The sequence below is a fragment of the Paroedura picta genome, chromosome 7 (assembly GCF_049243985.1).
Source record: "Paroedura picta isolate Pp20150507F chromosome 7, Ppicta_v3.0, whole genome shotgun sequence".
Taxonomy (NCBI): domain Eukaryota; kingdom Metazoa; phylum Chordata; class Lepidosauria; order Squamata; family Gekkonidae; genus Paroedura; species Paroedura picta.
Window position 1 is genome coordinate 70,082,369 of NC_135375.1, and position 23,220 is coordinate 70,105,588.

Consider the following 23,220-nt stretch of genomic DNA (forward strand, 5'->3'; position numbering starts at 1 on the left):
AGGTGGCGGGAGCCCAAGGAAATATTCCTTGAGCTCAGTGGCGGGTGGTGGCCTGGAAGCAGAAATTTTTGCAGTGGATGCCAAGCTTGCGCGCTGGCATCCCTAGAGGATGGGGGCCCCTTAAAGGGCTGTGTGGATGTGGAGCCTGTTTAGGGCTCACATTTCCAGGTAGCGGGTGAATCCCAGCAGAGGCAAACGCCCGGCGGGTTCACAATTGGGGGCTACCTCCCACGGTTTTCTGCAGGTCGTATGTCCGGGAATAAGCAGGCGCACCGGCCAAGAATTCCCGTGAAGGAGACCTACAGAATAAATGGGGCTGCCTTGTGGTCGGCTGACCACAAGAGGGCATATATGCTTCCAGGCTGGTGCCACTCTCTGTTAATAAACGGCTGTGGCCATTTACATGCCAAAGAACGTGTGTGTGGCGTCCTTTTAGTAGGTGCGAAAATTAGGCCCCTGCAAGGCAAGAGCACCTGAGCTTAAATGAAGGGGCCTTTGCTGCCGCGGGGCCGGAGCGCCGGAGGAGGACGCCATGGGGAAGTTGGGACTACAGGTCCCAGCATGCCCAGGGGCAGGCGCTGGGGGCGACGGCGGCAGGGGGGAGGGGGCGTGGGCCAGGCTCCTATTTAAGGAGCTGCGTAAGCAGGCCCAGCCTCTTTTCCCGCTCCGTGCCTAAGTGAAAGCCCACCCACCCTCCCTCATGTTATAAAATTTTAAGGTTGCAAAATGTTGTTTATGGTGGGGAAACGAAGGAATGAAAAAATAAGTATGGAAAAGGATATGGAGATATTGCGAAGGGAATAAAAAATTGTTTTAACAAAAATAAAGTTTTTCACGTGTTCGTCACAGCTGGCGGGTGGTGGCCTGGAAGCAGAAATTTTTGCAGTGGATGCCAAGCTTGCGCGCTGGCATCCCTAGAGGATGGGGGCCCCTTAAAGGGCTGTGTGGATGTGGAGCCTGTTTAGGGCTCACATTTCCAGGTAGCGGGTGAATCCCAGCAGAGGCAAACGCCCGGCGGGTTCACAATTGGGGGCTACCTCCCACGGTTTTCTGCAGGTCGTATGTCCGGGAATAAGCAGGCGCACCGGCCAAGAATTCCCGTGAAGGAGACCTACAGAATAAATGGGGCTGCCTTGTGGTCGGCTGACCACAAGAGGGCATATATGCTTCCAGGCTGGTGCCACTCTCTGTTAATAAACGGCTGTGGCCATTTACATGCCAAAGAACGTGTGTGTGGCGTCCTTTTAGTAGGTGCGAAAATTAGGCCCCTGCAAGGCAATGGTGACATCTTTAAGAACTGCATGTGACAAGTACCATTTCACACTAATGCTATTTTACATCCCATACAAGGTACAATGGTTCAAAATACTCCACTCAATACAAAAACAATCTCAGGTGGAAATGGTTTTTCAGTTACATGAAAGATTTTTCTGTAAGGGAAATTCCCAAATATATCAAGCTGGGCCTGGAAAATTAGTGGATATTTAGGGAACAATTAGTCCTAAAACAATCCCAATAGAGAAGAATTCTGTGCAGAGATTTTTCTTGTACATTCCAGTTTTCTGACTCTATTTTTGGACCCATCTGGAGTTAAACATATGAATCACTACTGGAAGGATTTTTCTGCACTGTTATACAGTTCTTAAGTTAGAAGATTCATAGGGGACTGTAGAATTCATAGGAAAAGGTCACAAAGAGCAACAACAGAGAAATTGTCTTATTCGTGCCTTTAGCATGCAATGTAATGAAACTAAGAAGAGATAAGCACTGCATAATCTTGTGTTGTTATTATCAGTTTGTATGGCACCAAGGCCTACTTAATTCCTGCAGTTGCATTTTTTTAGTCATGAAAGTAGAATTTATTTGCAAGCTGGAAATGTTTGGTTTTCTTTGTGAATAAACACAATACAAGACCTCCATTAAAAGACAATAAGGCAGTTGAAATCAAAATACTATTCAGATGGATTCTGACAATCCAGATGGGGGAAACAGGATAAATTAAGATACTTTGATTATTTGAGGCCTAGCCACCCAAAAGCATACAGGAATATTGACAAGACCTAGCTTAACCTCCACTGCTGTGTGACCCTCCATATGTTGCCATTTCAAACTTTGGGTTTGCCAATTTCCATCGCTAATTTTCATTCCCCCCCCCCATAAACCCTGCCCTCCAATTCTCTAGCTTTTCCCATCCCAAAGCTGGAAACCCTACAGTTCAATAATTAAGGAATTCTAAAGTTGCTATGGCTCCTCGATTCAGACTTAGGGGCAAGAGCAGAACTGGATCTTTAATCAAATTAGATCAGGGAATAAGTCCAGAAGTACCTAGCAGGAATAGAGGTTATGATAGCTCAAATGTAGACTAATGGAATTGTTCTATGAATGCAGGCAGGTACACAAGGAAGAGAACAGGGAAGGGAAGAGAGACTATCACGCCTGGCTGCCACAGACAACAAGGAAGATGACAAGAAGGCCAGCAGCTACTGTTGCTGGCTCTCTCCCTCAGGCAAGTTTCAAGAAGGCAAAGAAGAAGAATCTTGGCTCCCCCCACTTTGAGGTTGAGGGGGGGAGGAACAGGTATGGTGGCTCCCCCCCACAGGTGACAATGATACAACCACAGCTGTACTCCCTAAGCATACCAGGTGATAGCTGGAGATCTCCTGGCATTACAACTGATCTCTGACAGATATCAGTTTTCCTGGAAAAAATGGCCACTTTGGAAGGTGGACTCCATGGCATTATACCCCATTGAGCTCCATCTCTCTCAAAACCATGCCTTGCTCAGACTCCACCCCTAAAATTTTCAGGTATTTCCCAACTTTTTCAATTTTCTGCTTTGGGTTTGAAGCTTAGTTTTATTTATTTTAATATTTTAATTGAATTGCGAACTCCTTTGCGTGTTTTTATGAAAAGTGAGGTATAAATTATATAAAATAAATATTAAATGTAGCTAAAAATAACCATTCACATACATACAGCAGCAAAAGACTGGTCTTAAAGGAAAGTACTTTCTCTTAGATTCTGGACCTTCACCCTCAGATTATACTCTTGGCCCTGAGAAAGGTCTGGACTTTTAAATAACAACAAATACACTAAAGGTTGCCAAAACAGAACTTTTTAGCACCTACAAAATTGCAAGAATTATTAGCCTGATGTTTGCTTCTCTTTATGAATGTAGAGAACAATTTGGAAACCTGCAGAAACTTCTGCGGTAGACTAAGTGGAACATAAGTGTCAGTTTTCTTACCCATTCCTCCACCAGTCCTTTTCTCCACCCCAGCAACAGCATTAGCACAGAATCACAGAATCATATGTCAAGCGTTGTAAGAACTCACAACAAGCTTCTTTATTAAAGAAAGCGTTTATTGAGAAGTTACTTCATACACCTAAGCTAAAAAAGTCAAATCTGCCTGAGGACAGATTTGCCTTCGCTTATCAAGGCAGTTCTCCCGCCTAAAACTTGAAAGTTCCCAAGGGAGGGGGAAAGGAGTCAACAGGTGCCATAAAACACAGTGTTACAATTCGCACGTCCTTGGTCTTCTCCAGAGACAAGATAAGGTGTTATGGTTACAAAAGGCAGACCCGGCCAAGAGGTTCAAAAGACAAATAATTCACAGCTCTCTGAGATAACAGGGCGCACAACATAGTTTCAGTTTCAAGCAAGCATGCATGCATAATATATGGGCCTGGGGCCTAAAGTACAAAGGAAGGAAAAGGTTAAACAAATAATCATGGAGAGACTCATGCTAACTCATGGCAGGATTCAGCAGCAATCCTGACATCATAGAGTTAGAAGGGGCCATACAGGCCATCTAGTCCAACCCCCTGCTCAATGCAGGATCAGCCCTAAGCATCCTAAAGCATCCAAGAAAAGTGTGTATCCAACCTTTGCTTGAAGATTGCCAAGTCTTCAAGCAAAGGACTATGCAAGAACTGTGGAAAATATTCAAGTGGGAAAACAATGCTTGCAGGCTCTCTATGTTATTTCAGAGCAGTTAACAGAACTGACATGTTGTAGGCATACAGTTATTCTCTTTCTAATTATTTTAGCTTGAACAAAAGGCATTGAATCCTGTTAGCCAATCAAAACTCCATTTAAAAACCAATGTATTTATTTGTTTAGTTAAGACCTTGCCTTTCTTCCCAATATGAATCTAAAGCAGCTAACATCATCACCCACTCCTCCAAGCCGGTGAAGTAGCTTAGGCTGAGAATGTATGACTGGTCCAAGGTCATGCCGCAAGCTTCTATGATAGATTGGGGATTCAAACCTGGGTCTCCCAGATCCTAATCCAGCACTCTAAACACTACACTACACTAAGCCTCCATTTAGCTATGCCTTCTGAAGCAATCTTCCACCTAATAAAACCTGGTTTGCAGGACTAACAATGCACTCCTTAAAACCAAAGGCAATTGGCCCTGCACTGGGGGTGTTCCACCAATAGGAAAAAGGCAGCCTGAGGGATCTGCCCAGAAACTGCTGACCAACCTGGACTGCCTTTTTCCAGTTGGTGGGAAAAATCCTACACTGAGAGAGGGCTATGTAGCTGTGCTGCTCTCCCTGGTTGACTTGCCTTTGTAGGGCATACCAGCCCTCAAGGCCAGTCTCCCAGGTAGCCCCTTTAGGTTGAAGGAGATTGGTCACAGTGGCAACATCCCATCCAGGCCACAGGCAGCCATGCCAGAGACAGGCCACAGGCAGCCAAACCCCTCAGCAGAGCTCCTACTGTGCTGCAGTCACCTGCCTCAGTGGTGACGACAGCACAGGAACCCACCCTGTTCTCTGCCACCCTCAGATAGGCTGGTTGTAGGTTCTTTCACATTCTTTTGCCATCCATCATCCTGTGCCTGTGTGTGTATGTGTGCATGTGCAAGGGCGAGCACATTCCCCTCACCACTTCACATCTTTACAGTAAGGCAATTACTGCTACCAGGGAAAGGGGTCTTTCCATCCCCGCCCCCATTGTAATCTTCCAGTATTCCTCTCCCCACCAAAGAGTGCAGATGTAATTTACAGAGAGGGAGTGGGAGTAGATCCTTAAAAGGGTGCCATGCTCCAGAGTCCCCCCTCCCGAGCAGCCATTTTCTCCAGGGGAGCTGCTCTCTGTACAGGCCTCAGACCTGGGTGGTCCCATCCCCATCATGGAGCCAAGCTGGAACTCTGGAGGCTCAGAGGCATGGACTCCTGCTCCAAACCAAGCCTTGTCCAGCACAGGGGCAACCCTATGGCTGCCTTGAGATGTCTGCCAACTGTCTTCTCTTCTGCTTCCCAGCCTTCCCAAGAGGGGCATTGCCCCAGTTTTAAAGATCCTGTTGTTACAATGGGCCTTAATACTAGTACTGAAATAAATTCCTTACCTTAAGCCCTCCCCTTCAATACTTGTCTTTATCTACCTCTCCTTGAAATAAAGCATACAATTCCTTACCATAAGCCCCTACTTCAACCCTTCTCTTTATCTACCGCTCCTTAAGGTGAAGACTACATTTTGACCAATAGCTTTCATCCTGAACTATTCAGCAAGTGATTAGGTTGCTAACTGAATGAAATCTTTCAGGGGATGCTGTCCAGACCTGCTATAATGATCTTTCTAATTGTCTCAGAAGATGCTGCCTAGTAAGGGTTGCAATGGTCTTTCTCGGTGGGTAGGAGGCTAGAGGTGTGCCTTTAAAAAAGGGAATAAAAAGTAATTATTTTCTTCTAACCTAGTTCATGGGTAATATCCAAGGAGACCGGATGCAAGGGAGAACAAAGTTTTAACAGTTGTCTACAGATATGAATTATATAAGGCTGAAAAATGTTCCACCTGCTAAAATCATTTTTCCCCAAGCAACTCTGCCGTAGGGAGCTTGGCATCACTGCAGGAAGTGAGGCTGGGGGGGGGGGGGCTTGAAGATAGGCATTGTCACAATCTGGTGATCAGTCTGAGCTACTGCCACAGAGAGCCACAGTACCCCCAATTAGATCTGGACAGACCAATGGGATGGAATTTTAAGGCTAGCCCTAAGGACCATGTGGAAGGGTAGTCCCCAGAGAGATCCCTAGAGAGAGATATGGGTCTCCCCTCTCCAGGGATTAGTTGTTTTATATATATACTAGGGACAAAGTCCGTTGTATCCAAGAATACAATGGGTGCTAGAGCTTGGCAGTGGGAAGGGGAGGAGTTGTCCAGTCTGTAAGGGCATGGGGTTGAATGTTTATGTTGTGTGGGAGGTTGTGGTGGCATGGTGACAAATGAGAGCATGGTTGTGGAGATATGGGTGTCACAAACCTGTGGTTTGGAATGTTCGTTGAGTATGGGAGAGGATTGACCTTTGGGAACTGGCATAGTAGTTACAGGTGAGCTTTCCAGAGCCATGTCTTCAGATATGTGAAGTGAAAATCAGACTGGAGTCTCTTCTTAGGGGGAGATCACATGGCAATCAATTCCTCCCAGTTCTGTGTCATTTCCCTTTTAGTGTGAATTAGGCCAAAGACACCGAAATGTACCCCTGCCCTAATATACATGGGGTAGTCACAGTACACAAGTGTCCACCCTGTTCTTCATTTTTTCACTGTTGATAAAATATTAAGTGGCCACATGCTTCTTTCATGGTTGCTTCTTTGAAGAAGAAGTGGATTTTTGCACCCTGTTATTTACTACCCAAAGGAGTCTCAAAGTGGTTAACAAACACCTTTTCCCTTCGTCTCCCCACAATAGACAACCTGTGAGGGATGTGGGGCTTTGAGAGGTCTGAGAGAATTGGGAATGAGCCGCAGTGACCCAGAAGGCCTCAGGTGTCTCAAAGCATTTTCCAATTGTCTTCCCGTCCTCTCTCCATATCAGACTCCCCATGGGGGAGGTGGGGTAGAGAGCCTCACATGGAAGCTAGAGAGACTAAAAGGAAGTCTCTCTGTGCACAGCAGTCTTGATCTTACTAAGGTTTTTTATATTGTTTTTTTTTTTATTTGGCAGGCGAAGGTTGAAAAAGTCACTTTAGTTCACATGTCTCTCCAGCCATTTACTTATTCACTATTTACAGTTTCAGGCTTTAAATATTTATTTAGATCTTTCTGCACTTTCCAGACTCACAGGACTGATGCCAGTCTGCCTGTCTGCCCCCCAGACTACAAACAGTTGCTGGTAACGGCTGGCCATATCCCATAGCCCGGGAGGACTCCCTCCCAACTGCATGCAAAAATGGCTCCTTTGAAGGCTGAACTCTGAGGCATTGTACGATTCTGAAGTTCCACTTCCAAACCTCCAGGAATATTTCCAGTCCACAGGTAACCAACCTCCAGGTGGGGCCTGGAGAGCTCCTGGAATTACAGCTCATCTGCGGAGTATAAAGATCAGCTCCCCAGGCAGAAAGGGCTACTTTGGACAGGGTTGTGGTAGAGAAGAAACATTTAAGGCCTCCCACACAGGTTTCATTGAATTGAAAGAGTTGAGGCCTACTGCACAGGGTTGTTATGCAGATGAAACAGGAGACATAAGAACCTCCGCAACAGCATTCAGTTACGTCTGCAGAATAACGCTGTGCAGTGGCCTCAAATCTTCAGAGAGTCACACAGAAGAAATACACATGGCTTGGCTGTGTCTAACCCCCAGCCAGAGCAATATTTTAAGTGAGAAGGGGCTTTTTTGTGGCCTACTGTCAGCCAAATGTTTGGGAAAAGTTCCCTCCTCCCTCAAAATGAATGCCCACACCCATGCCCTCAGGCTCCCCTGCATTGCTCTTGGAAATACCTCCCTTCCCTCAGTCATTAAAGGCTCCTTCCCAGCAGGCCTGAAGGGAGCGGGGAGGGAGTACACTCACCAGCCTCCTGCCAGCTCTGTCAGGGTTCTGAGGCAAAGTGAAATAACTACAGTTGGACACAACAGTTGGAACAGCCTTAAAGTGAAAAGGGCTGGCACAGCTTGTCCAAGCCTCCATTCTCAATCCCCTTGGCAGCCTTACTGACCTCCTCTCCCTATGGTGGTCAGGGGCAGATTGGCAGCAATGTCTCCAGATTGCCCCTGGCTGGGCTGGCTGGGAGGGCCCTGTCAGAACTTTGGCCCTGTCAGAATTTTGGCTTCACGCCACCTGACTGGCTGGATCTCTGGTCTGTCCTGGTGAGGGCCCAATCGCAATCCACTTTGCGCCTTCCAGACTGGCCCCGCCCACTCTCTGCCCACTTAGGCCTTAGCTTTTTATGTTTATACAGTGACAGCTGTATAAAGATTAGTATGGAGGTGGGGAGGGAAGGTTGTGGGTCGGGCGGATAGGGTGGGGTGGTTACTGAGTTACTGCGAGCATTAGTTACTGCAAGCTAGAGGGGAGAATGGGTGGTGCCACCTGGAGGGATTTTGCAGATGCGGATGGACTTGAAGGAAGGGCCTGGAGGGGATCGGGGATCTTATGGATTACAGGCCAAGGGAGATAAAATGGGGTGAGGAGGTTGGACAAGAGAAAAACAGGGAGCGATTATGGTCCAATAGACCAACAGTTGTGGGATTCTCATAGCTATTGGAACATCTGTCCTGGATCCACTCGCTGCCATTCTAACCTCTATCTCATCCCCAGACAGGTGATGGTGGAGGCTAGGAGGGAGTTAACTGATGTTGTGTAACACCAGGTTGATTAATAACAAGTCCTCCACCCTGCAGGAGTACTTCACAGGTCAAGAGATAGACCTGGTTTATGTGACCAAAACCTGGGCAAGAGAGGTCAAGATAGTCACCCTTAAAGATCTGGCCCTGCCTGGGTTTGTGGTACTTCACCAGTTTCAGCACCATAGTGTGTGTGTGGGGGGGAGGGGTGGCAATTCCGGTGTGAGAGGCTTTCTCCTACAGAGCTATCCTGGTGCCGTTGATTGTTGGGGTGAAGTGTGCCAGAGTAGGGTGGGGTTCAGTGGAGAACTTGGCCATCTGGGTGGTTTACTGTCCACCCAATGTTCCCCCAACTGGCCTACTGAGCCTCCTGGAGGCAATGACAGCTTGGACATTGCAGCACCCCTAGCTGTTAATCCTGGGGGACATCAATGTCCACACTAATTCACCGGTCTCTGGAGTGGGCTCGACCTGGTGTTGACCATGGTGGTGCTGGGGTTTCCCCACCCACTCACCAGGCCAGCCACACACTCAATCTGGTTTTTGGTTCTGGGTTAGAGGTGGATCTGATGATGGTTGGCTTATGGATCTGACTGGATTCCTGAATGCTCTGTAGGACCCAATGTCTCCCGGCGACTTGCTGGCAGTGATAGTGGAGGACTGGCAGCCTGCTTGACGGCAGCTACTGACAAGATTGCTTCTAGGCATCCTCTCTCCCCTGCCTCAACCTGGCTCAACCTTAGCATTCCATGCATTCCTGTTATAGGATGACAAAGAGATTGGTTTGAAGGTAATGAAGCCATTCAGCTGCTGAAGCTCAGAGGAGGATGGGGTTTGCCTGATAGAGCAAACTCAGGATGGCAAATTGCCCAGAAGCATTGTTAGTTAATGTTCCTTGCATTAAATAGTAATAGTAATAATAGTGTCCCCAAGTAAAGAGCAGTATCTTCTAGTAAGTATGTCAGTGTGTTACACTGAGGCTGAAGAGGAAAAGAAAAACAGAAGGTTCCTTTATTTAATTTCATAAGTTTCATAGTACATCTCTTTATATCATAGGATTGCCAAATTTTCTTCTAGAAGTGCTGCTCTGAGGTTAACACAACTACCTGACAAAAATAAATTTACAGGTGAGCACTTTCCTCCTGTATAGACATAGTAATGATTTCTTCTTCTCAGGTGCTTTTAGACACAAAATTGTCTTGTCAAGGGGAAAAAATACAGGAAAAATTAATTACTGTATATCCTGTTTATTTCTGTTTCTTGGGGGGGTGGTAATCATATCCATATAACAAGAGGAAGGAAGGAAGGAAGGAAGGAAGGAAGGAAGGAAGGAAGGAAGGAAGGAAGGAAGGAAGGAAGGAAGGAGAATATATGCAGTGAGTTCCCTAATTAAGGGGGGGAAACAAGGAGCCACTGTAGTAACCTCAAGTAACTGGGCTTAAATAAAATTTGGCACTGTTTTTGAAAGCCTCTTTCTCCCTTGTCTGCATACAACATAAATTCACCTAAGTTTCTTTGTCTGGAATGCTGTCTGAACTTTAAAATTTGTGACTGGGGCGGGGGCATTCAGTAAATATGTGGTCTGTTTGGTAGGAGATAGTGGATGAACTGTTAGGAAAAATTAATAGGGTTATGGATTCTAGAGTTTTTGAAATAACAACATCTTTACAAATTTAGTGGAGCTGGCAGTTTCTGAGAGTAGGGATATTCTTTTTAAAATGAAGACTATACCATAAAATGCAGAACAAAACCTCACAGATTCATAAATGGGGGTGAATTATGACACAAAGAACCACTCTTCAGGTTCACATCCTGAAATAGTTTCCAAAATGTACTGGTGGAAGGTATTATCTAACAAATTTTAGCACTTTCTTATGAAAAGGATTAGTTCTATTACATACCAATAAATCTCCAGTGTTACTGAAGATCTCTGTTGCACAGATGAAATATGGTAATACTATATCCTAGAATATCATTTAAAATATTTATTAGGATTATTTGTTTATTATTTTACAGAGGTATTTTCCTATTTTCACTTCTCTGACTTGTTTGGGTCTTTTTAGGATGGTGGGGGTTCTTCATTGTACAGAATGGTCATTAACCATGATGCAAACACCAATGTTTCCATGGTAACACCCTGTCCACTACTGAACATAGTAGAGCCATTTTTGAACCATTTGTCCATTTGATTAATTATGTCTTTGTGCTGAAGACGGCTTGGCTTGATTGTCTCATCATGCATTAGAGAAGCTCCTGCTCTAACAAATGGGGCTATTGTTTTGGGCCTATTCATCTTGGTACATCCCTGAGAGCTGATAGACATTTCAGCAAAATGACTGTCCCTTAATGAGCTGCAGCTTGTCAGAATTGTTTAGGGCTTCATGCTAGGCACAGACCACTGTCGTGACAGCTTCAGTTATTAAGGCAATGAGTGGGATGTCTATAAAAGAGTCTATACAATGCAATGACCCTGGTTTTGATATCACATAGTTTGTAATTACCAGCTACACGTCCTATAAGATAGATTCATAATAGATTTCAAAGCCTTGTCAAAACTTTCAGAGGGAGAGTTTTCTGATGAGCTAGCTCTCAGTTAACAGTCAGAAAGAAAGCTTTGCACAATTGTTTTAGCAGTTTTCTAAGCAGGATTAATCCGAGTGGGTTTTCGGTTTATTGATGAATGAGGGACTAGTACAAAATGCAAGGGCGAGGAAGTTTTGCCGGTGTTTATTATGGACAGTTTGTAATTGGATTTCTGTTGGTGTCTAAAGAAGAAAGACTACCAAGAGCATAAAAATGATTTCTACAGCCATCCTAGGAAAGGGAGGGAAAAGTTTTTATTTTGTTTTATTTCTGTTCCAAAAATAAAATCCCATTTTTCTACTTTAAAAAGCTCCCAACTGAATATATTTGACTGAGAGCCTTAGCTTGACAGCTGTTAGTGACATATTCTTAATTTCAGTAGACAAATCTGCCCATCTCATGTTTACATTAGTAGCTCTCCTGCTCTGAAATGTAAACAACTTCACCAGAGCAGGGTCATTGTCTGACATGTACATCCTTATTCCTGGCAACAGGTTATCCATTCGCTGCAGAACAATAACAGCCATCACCACCATAGAATTTTTAAATCCATTTTTTCCTCTTTCCTTGACTTTTTTATGAATGTTAACAGTGTCAATTACCTTCTCTCACATGCATATGTGCATCATCAATATATGGACAAACAGTCAGTTTAGAATCCACACGAAAAAAAAAGAGAAGGTATCCCTCTAACCCAAGCTAATTATGACATCCAAGAAACTATTTTTACAGGATTTAAAAAAAAAAAAACAGATGCTCATATTTGCATCTTTAGATCTTCCACTGAATGAACAGAGGCAACATAAAACGACATGTGCTTTAAATATTTGCCTATACAGAATCAGCGATTAAGCAGTGCCCCTAATAAACACAGATGGAAGTCAGCACCCTGTAGCTACCAACAGCCACATTTAATCAGTTAATAACTGTGGATTAAACTTAATTCAGATTAATTTGTATTAGTATAGAATTTGTAACTCTGTTGCTTTCATATTAATTTACATGTTGTCTAGACATGACATCATATTGACTCTTTGTTTGGCCAAAACACTAATTGCAATCCTGGAAGCTAATGGATGCAAACTTTCTGCTGGAAAACAACAACCACCACCAAAAAGGATTCTACACTGCACCAAAGGAGGTTCGATATGACAGTTCAGAGTCGGAGCCTCGGCATTGTCTGCAAATAGAACCTCTTCATTGGAGCCGCAACCTCAATAAACAAAGCAAGTTGTTCCTATGTGAAGAATGTGGCGGTTGGAAAGGGAGGCTGCTATCATCCATCAACAATTGTTAGCCTCAAATCCTTCCGGGGAAAAGAATGGAGAGAGAAACACAGAAGGGTTAAAAACACAAGCACACAATAAATCACTATAGTGCAAACTGGCCTGAACTACTGTCATGGTTATCCTGTCATTTCCAATTGCATTTTGGTGGGAACGTGGGTCCTGGGGTGGTTTGTGAGTTTCTGATTCATCAGCAAGAATCCGAATTTCTTACCCTTACCTAGTTGCAAACTTGAGCAACCGGTCTTCAGATTATGTTCTCTTGAATGAGAGCAACAGTGCAGATTTTCACTAGGATTTCTCTTCAGCCTTTCCACTTGTTCCTTCTGCCTGATTCTAGATTTAATGAAACATATGTTCTAGCAATTCTATCCTCTACAAGTTTTGTTTCATGCCATTCCTTTGTTATGCATTTTCTTTGGACTTCCTCAGGAAGTTATTGAAGCTGTATGGAAAGTCTCTACATGGCAAAGGAGGATCCAGCCAACTTTTTTCACTCAGTTTGGTTACTTCTCCTTAGTAAATACCTTAAAACATATGCATTTTGTACAGACAGATCCCATGATTCCCAGCCTAGCATTTTTGTATGGTCATTGGGAAACTTGCATCCCTCTTCTCCAACAGAAATCTGGTTGAATTCAACATTGAGTCTTAACAAACAGGTCTGCTGTCAAATAGCATCTTGGACTTTGCAAGGCAGATGATTTTGCAGATATTGATAAATTTGCAGTACAACCCAGCCTGGCTTGTGGCGGTGTACAACATAGTTAAAATCCACATAAAGTACAGACAGTATCATAAAACAATAATGATAGCAAAAAAAATAATAAAAACTAGAAACCTCCCCCAGCCTATAATAGCAGCCTAACTGTTCTACTGAAGACCAACATGGCTGTCTTCTGAAATGGTCTCAGAGATGAGCTTGCTAGATCAAAAAGGCAGTTTACTATTCTCCTGAACTGAGATGTCTGGCAAAAGCTAACGTCATTGGCTTGCAAAGAAACTGAGTCATACTCCATGGTGCTTCCTTTTGATCTGGCAGGTTCCTCCATAGCTTAACCTGACTGCCACTAAATGTCAACGAATTACACTAACTACAAAGACAAAGGTAAATGATCAAATGTCAGGACAGAAAAGAAGACAAATGAAAGAAATTTTCCCCCAAGTAAGATATCTTTGGCCAACATGGGAGGATTGGCAAGTGGAGATAATGTAATATTTCAGATACAAAATTCTAATGAGATTTAAAATTGGCCATTAAAAATATTTTGGCACTAATATGCAACTGCAATAAGAAATAGTTGTTTTCCAGAATTGATGATAAAAGGAAATACTAAATGTTGGGTTTTTTCCCCTAACAATTGGGGGTAGCTTTTGTTTTCTGAATTGTGATTTCTTGAGAGAACCCCACACCTTTTCTTTCATATTATATTCAGCCCATGTAGCATAGTGGTTAGTGTTATGCTGATTAAGGGGCAAGAACACTGCCCTGAGCACCATGGCAGAAAGAAGAATAAACATATATTTAAAAAGTAAAAGAAATTGAGATTGTAGCAATATTCTGAATTGCTAAAATGTAATCAATTAATTAAATTGTTCATTACTTTAAATCAATAGCATTGTTCAATTGATTCTATTTCAATTAATCTATTGCATGTCAGATCATTAATCAACCGATATCCTATATTAAGGTGACAGCCCTTTATATTATGGATTAGCTAATGAAGTGACAAAAAATGACATGGTGACTGTAGCTTGCTTTCTAATACTTTCCTAACTAGCCATTCATCAAGATAGTTTTTAATATAATAAAAAATGTAAAGAGTTCTTTAGATTCACAATAGTGGAAGAATCTTGGGCTAGCTTGTAGACTGGCACTACAGGCTAAAAATGGTACTGATCCTGCAATTATCAAACTGGTGATAGTCGGGAGGGGTCAGATGTAATCCTTAACACGCCCCTGGCGCCGCGGGCGCCTCGGACTAAATAAAGCGCTAAGAGCTTTGTGGGAGGAGTTAGGGCGGGATTAGTCCGTGATGAGGAAGGGCCTGATTGTCCCCTTCCTCCGGACAAACCATCGTCCGGGCCAATCGGCAGGCGCTTTGTGCCTGCCGATTGGCCCGGCCGATTCCCGCCCTTCCGACAAGGAAGCAATTGGAAGCTCCGCGCGGCTCGCAGTTTGCGCTTTCTGACGCGTCAGGCCGCCGACCCCCGGCAATCGCGCTCCGCGCGGCTGCCAGGGGTTCCCTGCCCGCGAAGCGCCTCTCGCTGCATCAGGCCAAGGGAGCCCCCGGCAGCTGCGCTCCGCCCGACTGCCGGGGGCTCCCTAATCTAGCGCCCGCTGTATTAGTTGCAGCGGGCTTCATTACTAGTAATATTAATAATCACTATCTTGCAACAAGAAAAAACAAGATGTTCTCTTGTCTTCTGTTGAATCTCTTATTTGTCATGGCCAGTTTCTCCCAACTCTCTTTCCTAACACATGCTTCCCATGAACATTAGTTTCTATGAACTTTCTCATTCATTCTCTTTCTTCCTCCTCTTTTACAATACCAGATGCCATTTGAAAAGAGTTCAGAATGGAAGTGGAATATCTCACCCTGCACTACAGCACAGGGTCTCACCTAGAGGTCCTTATACAGACTAGCAAGCAATGTGTAAGAATAAGACTAGGTTTTTTTGAATATCCCATCAACTTTGTTTCTCCCTTGTGTGCATACATGTACACATATATGTATGTTGTATGTATATTGATCATTGCCACAGATATGGTAAGAATGGGGGATACAGTATGTGTGTGTGTGTTTGTTTATTTATTTATTTATTTTAATAATTAGATTTACAAGTCCATTCCTTTCAGTCCAGCCATCTCAGGGCAGTGTACAACAGCTAAAAACAACTGGTGACTCTGCTTTAACCAGTCAGCCACAGCTTCCAGACACCTGGCAAGTTGCTCTGGGAGGGAATCCAGCCGGCTGCCCATCAGGAAATAAAGCTGGGCGTCATGTGCATATTGCTGACACCCAAGCTCAAACCTTCAGACCAGCTGGGCAAGAGGGTGTAAGAAGATTTTGAATAATGGACATATCAGATCATTCCTACTTGTGAGCATGTTGCTGTATGTGACATGGTCCTTTCTGCACACCAGAGCTTTGAACACCCTTTTGTAAGTGGGAAGTGGTCCCTATTTGTATTTCAAGTTGGATGGAGGGGTCCATTCTGTGACACCTAACCAGGAGTACGATGCACAATACAAATTTGGCCTGCATAGGTTCTGATCTGAAATGAAATCTATATACAGAAATGTGATTAATCCATCAATTTATTAGTTGTGCTTATTTGCTGCAGCTCTCCCTTCTACCAAATTCTCTGCCAGAAATGTTAGTAATTCGTTTTTTTAGGTGTATTTATTTACTGTAACTCTTCCTTCTGCCAAATTCTCTGGCTGGTGTACAAGTTAAAAATGTTACAAATAGTATGAGCAAACAAAATCCTTTCTTTCCATCAGCTTTGCTCAGTTGAACTGAGCTTCTTGGTACAAGAATTCATACCGCCAAAAAAGGTCATGACTGTAGAAACACAGTATGTTTTCTTAAAAAAAAAAAACCTAATAAGCTTTAGAATATATTTTCTATGGCTCTATAAGAATATGTGCACAATGATTTCTTTTTTCCTCCTCATGGAAGATAGTTTGAATATCCTCATTGTGAATAGATCTGGATTGTCATATACCTTTAAATCTCTGCTATGTTGTATTTTTCTAATGCAATAAGCAAAACCACAAGATTTTTTACAATTGGTTCTCTTGAATCTAACTTTCTACCTTCAAATCCAGTGAATATCCTAACCCAATGAAATATGATGAGAGCTATACCTGATTATATTTTAGTGCTTGGATTGGTTTTCAATCCAGCCAATGGTGAATGAAAACATGCAGCTGGATTAAACCATCCTTTACTTGGAAGGGGGAGGGGTAATAGCCTCAGTGCTGATTTAAAGTTCATTTCCAACATCAAGTCCAACAACAGGGGAAAAGATTAGAAATGCCCTCCGCAGAAAACTGGCAAGAGGGAGGAAGGGTTGGTTTCCTCTCATCTTTTTCCGTAAGATGTCTAAGTACTTTATCTCTTTCCCATAGCTGCCAATGTCAACTTTGATCACAAATATACTACCTTGCCAGAAAGATAATCTAACAACATCCCTTAAAACTTTGAGTTTATGCTGCTCACATCTCCTTTTTGCATTCCCAGTATCCCAAACTAATGTATAGTTTACTTTTTAAAATGGAGAACAATTAATTGAACATCTTCTTCCTGTGGCATTAATTTTATGGGTCAATTGTGAGTCATTTGTTTATGCTTAAATAAACTTGGAGTGAGAGAGAGATTACTTACTTTATAGACAATATGTTAATACACATTAGGGATATCCTAAAATGTTGAATAGTGAAAATATTCTCAAGTGAATATATGACTGACATATGTATCATCTATATATCTAAGTGAAGTCTGACTTCCCTGCAGATAGCTAACATCTATGGATCTATAGAAGAGCCTCTTGTGGCGCAGAAGAGCCTCTTGTGGCGCAGAGTGGTAAGGCAGCTGTCTGAAAGCTTTGCCCATGAGGCTGGGAGTTCAATCCCAGCAGCCGGCTCAAGGTTGACTCAGCCTTCCATCCTTCCAAGGTCGGTAAAATGAGTACCTAGCTTGCTGGGGGGTAAACGGTAATGACTGGGGAAGGCACTGGCAAACCACCCCGTATTGAGTCTGCCATGAAAACGCTGGAGGGCGTCACCCCAAGGGTCAGACATGACTTGGTGCTTGCACAGGGGATACCTTTACCTTTTACCTTATGGATTGGGGCCACACAAATGCTCAATACATATTTCTGCAAAGAATCCTGTCTAGGTTTGCAAAACAATCTGAGACCTAGACATGGAGAGGGGGGAATTTGAATTGCGCCAGACTTTAGGAGCTATAGCAGTAGACACTGGGAACTGCTCTGGGCCTGATTGCAATAGTGGACAAGAGCTGTTCTGAGCTATCCACAGCAGTGCCAGAAATGGAGAGCTGCTCTGAGATACTGGGAGCAGTTTCATGCCAGCTGTAGTGAACACTGGGAGTGGTGGTTTACAAAATCAATAAAATACCTTAAAATAACCCATTAAAACATATTAGAACAACATAGTATAACAGAGTGGTGGACAGTAAAATATCAAAATCCAATCCAAATAAATAAATATAGCTGAAGATGCAAGGGAGATAAAATGTAGGTTGATGAATGAGAAGGGATATTATCAATGACAGGAGCAAAAAAGGAACAGTGCAGAGATGAGGATACTGGGGAAGTAAAGTGCCCTCTATTTGTCCTCATGGGTTCCCTACCACACAAGTGGGTTTGTCCTGGCTTGTCCTGGCAGCCATCATTATACAAATAGAATCATAGAATCATAGAATAATAGAGTTGGGTCATCTAGTCCAACCCCTGGCACTATGCAGGACACTCACAACCCTATCTCTCATCAACTGTACCCTGCCACCCCCTTAAGTCTTCACAGAATCAGCCATCAGATGGCTATCCAGCCTCTGTTAAACAATTTCCAAAGATGGAGAATCCACCACTTCCCGAGGAAACCTGCTCCACTGAGAAACTGCTCTAACTGTCAAGAACTTCTTCTGGATGTTGAGACGGAATTTCTTTTGAATTAATTTCATCCCATTGGTTTTGGTCCATCCCTCTGGGGTAAGAGAGAACAACTCTGCTCCATCCTCTATATGGCAGCTTTTTAAATACTTGAAGATGGTTATCAAATCCCCTCTCAGTCGTCTCCTCTCCAGGCTAAACAGACCAAGCTCTCCCAACATTTCAGTACTACAAGTGAAGCCGAACCAGAGCAGAGTAAAGCGGTATAGTTACCTTCCGTGATCTGGATACGATACTCATACATTTGATACAGCCCAAAATCCCATTTGCCTTTTAGCCACCGAGTCACACTGTTTACTCATGTTCAATGTGTGGTCTACTAAGACTCCTAGGTCCTTTTCACACTTGCTACTGCCAAGACAAGTCTCCCCCATCTTATATTGGTGTATTTGGTTTTTCCTACCTAAATGTAGAACTTTACATTTGTCCCTATTGAACTTCATTTTATTCAGTTAAGCCCGCTTCTCGAGCCTATCCTGTATTCTGATTCTGTCTTCGGTTGTGTTTGCTACCCCACCCAATTTAGTATCATCTGCAAATTGAATAAGTATTCCCTCTAAACCCTCATCCAAATCATTTATAAATATGCTGAACAACACAGGCCCCAGGACAGATCCCTGGGGTACACCACCTGTCACTCTTCTCCAAGAGGATGCTGAACCATTAACAACTACCCTTTGGTTACGATCTGTCAACCAATTATCGATCCACCTGACAGAATAAGGATCCATACTGCATTTTACCAACGTTTCAACAGAAATATCATGTGGAACCTTATCAAATACTTAACTGAAAGTGAGCCTATTATATATATATATATATATTAAATGGGGTATGGATTCAGATCTATGCAAGCCAAAAATATATCTGAAAAGTACCTTATTGGTATTTTCTGGGGATATTTCAGCTTTTCAGATGTATCCGGGTTTTCTCAGGAAAAACAACAAAATCCCCCCCCCCCAAAAATGGATATATTTAGGAATTTTAAGTAGATTGGAAAACAGCAGAGGCAAAATACTTAAGTTAATTGGTTCTTTGGCTGAGGAACCCATTCTTCCTCACATGGCACATCATGGTGTTCATGATGAGAAGGAGAGTGTGTGGTTCTTCACTCAAGGCACCCAGTGACAAAGCTCCTCTGAAAGGCCAAGAGACAGAGCCCTGAATCCAGTTATTCATTTATAGTTATTTATTTATTTGATTTCTATACTGCCCTGTCCAGGAGACTGGCTCAGGATGGTATACAACATAAAATTTTAAATACAAAAGTAAAAATAATTAAAATTTAAGCTTAAAATTAATTTTAAAAGTCATTGGCACCAACAGGTTGAAATCAGCAATGGCAACTCATCCCTCAGAGAGTCTGGCAGTAATTTGGTAGCTATTAGGTGGATGGGTGGGGCCATGAAAGAGATAGATCTTGTTTAGCTTTGGCCCCAACCAAAGGTCTAGTGCAAGAGCTCCATTTTACAATCCCTGTGGAACTGTGCCAGTTTTGACAGGGCTCAGATATGTTCCAGGAGCTCATTCCACCAGGTAGGGGCCAGAGCGGCAAATGCCCTAGCTCTGCTTGAGACCAAAGCTACCTCTTTGGGGCCAGGGACCACCAACTGGTTGGTATTTATAGAACGAAGCATTCTCTGGGAGGTATAGCTAGAGAGGTGGTTTTTCAGATATGCAGGATCTGGACGACAAATGGCCTCCAACCCAAGCAATGGGGGTATCCTAGGTGAGCACCCCCCTCAGTGCTCCCCAACCCCAAAGTGGAAAATGGGGGTGGGGAGAGATCAAGAGGGAGAGCAAAGATTACTAGTCCTATTCTGTAAATAAATCAGAGGGAGGGATCCAGTGTGTGTTTGGGAGACTGTCCCATTGGTATCCAAGATCTGACTCCAATTATTGGTTATAAAGCCAGGCCAGTTATACAGTTTTTGGCCCATAGCATAAAATTAGTTATTTTCATTAAACAAAAGATGGCAGAAGATAAAGGCATCCTTGAGAGTTGGGTAGCATGTCAGGAAAAAACTATAGAACTGACTAAAGGGCCACAAGAAATTACAAAACTGTAGGTGTGAAACTAAATCATGTGTTTTGCAGGGGCTTTGGGGAGAATGGGAAGATTTCAGTCAAAGGTTCCAGACTCTCACAGGGCACTTAATGTTCAAATTGAGTGAATGGTCAGTGACTACATATTATGTAAAATACAATACAGGAAGAGTCATCTTTGTCTTTTAGCCTGGAGTGATTTAACTGCTTTCATCCTGTTGGCACTCCCTGATTTTTCCCAGAAAGGCTTCCTTAGAAGCATTTGCTATAGTCATAGTCTCATGTTCCAAAATCCTCTACTGTGTTTACTGCTCTGTAAGACATAAAACATAGTTCCCTATGTTCACTGTGTGCCTTGCGGGCCTTGTTCACAGTGTTACACATGAAATATAAGAAATATGGGAGGGAGAAGTATGCTATATTTTGCTATATTTACCCACAGGAAAGTATTTTTATTTACTTTCTTCTTCTGGCTCCTAAAAGAATATTGCAATGCTAAAATTAAGAATTAATGTAGAACTGTGCAGTTCCAGATATAAAGTGTCTACATAAGGCATCAGCGGACAGAAGATTTTATCACAAGCTTAAAATCATGGCTTCCTAACAGAAGTGCCGGCACAACCTGCACTCCTGTATTGCAATGTGAACTCACAGCTATAATAATTAAGCAATTAGGCATGACAGAGAGTTGTGAGTTTCCCGAGATAATCACCCCCCTGGGGTATTACAAGTCATGAGTCAGAGATAAGTGTTTTTAATCCCCAAAGGGTGTGATTAAGTTATGATAACCACACACCCCCAGAGAAGGCTTATCACTTATCTTATGCCAGGAATAAAATTCTGTGTGGCTGTCGGCAGGAAAAGTTCTTGATATACTCAGCTGGATAAGGTAACCAAAAATTAATTAATTAAGGGATGCAAAATACACAACAGCCTTATAAATGAGTCATCAGTCCAATCAGATTTAATTGGAGGAGGGGAAAGAGGTGATTAAGCTGTCTACTACTGCTGCTAGTGCAGAAAACAACTGTTTAGAACAACATGTGGATTCTAATGATTTCCATTACAATGGCAAGCCACTCCTTATTCCAAGATATGCTGAATACAGAAAACGGTGACTCTCATCGTGTTTTCTTTAATATGCTGGGTATTTTCTCTATTCATTTCAGTAGCAAAACAGGTAATTGTGCAAGTAAAGCAGGGCTTAAAAACAGGTGTGAAATAAAGACTCATTACTGTCTTCCTCCAGCCAATCTTTGGGATTGGTATTTGGAGGGGGGGTACTAAAATAAAGGAAGCAAGCATCTTTTAAAGCCCCTTCTATCCAGTAATAGCAAGACTGAGGACTTCAACTGAAGTCTTCAACTTGCCCTAACTTGTACCCATATATAAAGGATCTAACTGTAGGCTTCCAACTGCAGAGAGACTTTGAGGATACAAGAATTAAATTACAGGCAGAGAGAGAGAGAGAACAAGAAGAAATGGGATGGGAACAAATCAAGAGAGGTATTAGATGTGTAATCTTGAGCAGTAGACCATATATATTACAGCTCCCCCTAAAGTTCAAATATATTTAAAACAGCTAACATTATTATCTTTACCTGCATCTTATCCTCACAAGAACACGGTGAGGTAGGCTAGGTTGAGAATGTGTGATTGGCTTATGATGACTCAGCAAGCTTCCAAAGCAGAATGTGGTTCAAGTCGGTGTCATCATATAGAATTGTCTCCTTTAAAAGCCTCTCAAATTTCTTCTTTCACCCCTAGATCACTGTTAGATTTCTGGCCAGAGGATCAATAGTGTTCTTTGGGCATGATGTTCCTTTTTAGGCCAACCTATACATGTACTGCCTATACATTCTAATTTGCTAGCAGCTAGACCCTCTCTCAGATATAGAATGCCATCACCCCAACATAAACATCCTTATCATTCCTGTAGAGTTTATATTCTGGGTTGACTGTATACCACTTATCCTTTCTCAACTCCACCAGGTTTGAGATATGGCCATTGCACCAAGGTACAACCATGAGTACAGCAGGCAGAGTACAGCAGGCAGATCATCATACATGTGGCACAATACAAAACACTGCAAAGCCCCAACATCTCTGCTGCCTTTATACCACTAACAGTAGTGATGATCTCCTTTTCATGTCGATGATTAACATTTCAGTTGTCACTGGAGTTCTAAAGCTTCATCGTTGGGAATAGCTCTTGTTCACTAGCTCTTCCAGTATAGCAACTTTGACTTTGTCTATACTTCCCTTATAATGCCCTCCTGAGCTATAGCCTTCTAAGTCTTGTTGACTTATTCACAAGACAATGATAGGGAGTGTTGGAAGTGAAGACCTTTGTGATGTCTCTTATTCTCAGACTACATAGAGACAGAGAGGTAGATAGGTCAGGGCACTGGGCATCCTTGCATCCCTTTAATGTGTAGATCACCACTCTTAGGGAAGGTTTCTTCCACTTTTAACACTTTGTCAACACTTTGCCATATCTTTCCATCTTGCAGTCATGCCTCATGATAGGTGTGATATTTTTATCCTGTCTAGAAATGGAGTTCCTTATAATAAAGATAGAGAGTCTCTGTTATTGCAAAGATAGAGAGTCTCTGTTATTTTGTTTCTTATTCACACACACATACTCGATCAGCTCTGCTACATTGTAAGGCTTGGGCAATCTGCTACCACATTGGAATGATAATAATTCCAACACTAAGCCCATGCTACTCTGTTTAGGACTACAGAGTTTATTGGCTACCAGGAGTTAGGGTTGGCAGGAAGCCCAAGCCCCTGGAGCATCTTCACCAGAGGGAAACCTATGCATGTGAGCTGCAGTCCTTAACATGTTGGTCTTCAGAGCAGGGAGGCAAAAGATCTCTTCTAGAAAAACCAGCATTATACTTAAAGCTACCATAGGCAAGGAACAATTCTTCACAGAAATATCTTTTTCCACTAAGAACATTTAGTTGCAGTTTTAACCATTCAGTAATGAAAATTCATTCCATTAGTAAGAGATCTTCTATTGAAGC

The 23,220-nt window shown here is 42.8% G+C and overlaps 1 long non-coding RNA gene across 1 annotated transcript; it reads left to right on the forward strand.

Annotated features, from left to right (window-relative positions):
- The first annotated feature begins 7,083 nt into the window (after positions 1 to 7,083).
- On the forward strand, positions 7,084 to 12,373 carry LOC143841824 (uncharacterized). Its single transcript, XR_013232872.1, has 3 exons — positions 7,084 to 7,264; positions 9,627 to 9,697; positions 12,167 to 12,373. It is a non-coding gene; the product is annotated as an uncharacterized LOC143841824 (long non-coding RNA).
- The last annotated feature ends 10,847 nt before the right edge of the window (positions 12,374 to 23,220 follow it).